The sequence below is a fragment of the Dipodomys ordii genome, unplaced genomic scaffold, assembly GCF_000151885.1.
Source record: "Dipodomys ordii isolate 6190 unplaced genomic scaffold, Dord_2.0 Scaffold92, whole genome shotgun sequence".
Classification (NCBI taxonomy): domain Eukaryota; kingdom Metazoa; phylum Chordata; class Mammalia; order Rodentia; family Heteromyidae; genus Dipodomys; species Dipodomys ordii.
This window is the reverse complement of record NW_012267308.1, coordinates 4,483,708-4,485,509: the sequence shown is the minus strand read 5'-3', so window position 1 is coordinate 4,485,509 and position 1,802 is coordinate 4,483,708. Positions and strand designations below refer to the sequence as shown.

Here is a 1,802-nt window from a genome sequence, read left to right as displayed (position 1 = left end):
TTCCGGCTTTTTTCTTTTTGCTTATGTGGTGCTGAGGAATTGAACCCAGGGCCTCAGGCATGCAAGGCAAGCGCTCTACCACTGAGCCACCTTCCCACCCGCAAGTATAGTGTTTTGTTGTGCTGATTAGGGTTTGAACTGAGCCTGGATACTGTCCCTTAGTTCCCCCCATCCCTCAAGGCTAGCGCTCTTCCACTTGAACCGCAGTTCCACAGCAGCATTTTAGCGATTCATTGGCAATAAGGGTCTCACACACTTTTCTGCCATGGCTAGCTTTGAATCACGATCCTCAGATTTCCTCCTGAGCAACTAGGATTACAAGCATAAACCGCTGGCATCCGGCTAAGGATATTAAATTTTGATAATAGTTGTATGGCGCGTAGAATTATGAATGTTTGCTCTTTTAGCCTTTCTGTATTTTTCGATTTCGGCAATGGGATGGGGAACAAGAACAGTCAATTACACATGCATATATAACTTGCTAACACGAAAATAAAGCTAAGAGTAAGCAAATATTCATGTCTTAGGACTACGGATGTATCATATGAAAACATACTTTTAATTACGTAAGGAATACATGCAGCACTCGTTCAAACACAGCCTGAAACATATTATTACCCTGCCGTGCCTTCTATCTTCAGTCTCTCATTCATTATCGCGCCCATATTCACAACAAAACAAAAAGGAACGTGCAAATTAGATCCCACACCAACACAAACTACGCCCGCCACCCTCTAGGACCCGTCCACATCCGTGGAGCACTCCTAGTCTGTCCTCCGCACCCAACCCTGCGGTGGGTCCCCAGGCCTCCACCTCCACTGAACACAGAGAGTCCCAGGTTCGGAGCGGGTGGCGCCCGGAGAACTCACCATCAGACACAGGTCCCGATTCCACAGCGCATCCCCGCCCGAGGCACACAGCCCGTACAGCTGCAGTCGGGCGGCGCCCAGGACCCCTCGGCCTGGGGCTGAGGCAGCAGAAGCGTCGGACAGTTAGGCGTGAGGCAACGTTTCCCAGAATGCCCCGCGGTTGCTTCCTAGCAGGACCAGCCAATGGGCTAGACGTGGGAATACGGGCCTTTCCCCCACCACACACACACACACACACACACACACACACATCCCCGGTCCGGTGGCGGTTTAGGTGCACCAGTCTGCACGGAAGGATAAGCCCAAGGCTTTTCTGAAGAGGTCAGCCCGAGGACCTGAACAACTTGGTACCCGGAAGAATGGAAAAGGTCCGTCGCTTTCTTCCTCGAGACTACATTTCCCAGAGGCCTCCGCGGCCAGGAACGAATTGTCTGCAAAAGCGGCACTTCATTCGTGGTAATCCCAGGCTGTCTGGTCCGAGTGGGAAGCAATGTTCAAGTCTGTTTAGTTCCGTCGTGTCAGGGCTCCACTGCGAAATGATTTCCCGCCCCCTCCCCACCCTTATCTTTCCTAGGGGAAGGTGGACGAAGATCTGGCATCCGTGGAGGCTCAGTCCGCCCGAATCTCTTGGCGACTTCATGTGACTGTGACAAAGGTGCCATGGGATTTGGAGTCTGGAGTTTATGAAATTTAGACTCCTAGAGGCCCAGTGACTGAGGATTGTACAAATTCGCAATCATTTGGGTGTTGCATTGTTTGTAAGAGTTTCAACTCAAGCCGGGCGCTGGTGGCTCACGCCTGTAATCCTAGCTACTCAGGAGGCTGAGATCTGAGGATCATGGTTCAAAGCCAGCCCGGGCAGGAAAGACCGTGAGACTCCTATCTCCAATAAACCACCAGAAAACCGGAAGTGGCGCTGTAGCTCAAGTGGTA

The 1,802-nt window shown here is 51.6% G+C and overlaps 1 protein-coding gene across 1 annotated transcript in view; it reads right to left on the bottom strand.

Annotated features, from left to right (window-relative positions):
- Positions 1 to 953, bottom strand: part of Znf569 (zinc finger protein 569) — a 17,092-nt gene extending 16,139 nt beyond the window's left edge. The window contains exon 1 of the mRNA XM_013026224.1: positions 870 to 953. The gene's annotated coding sequence lies outside the window, so the exon portion shown is untranslated. The remainder of the gene's footprint in view (positions 1 to 869) is intronic.
- Positions 954 to 1,802: the final 849 nt, after the last annotated feature.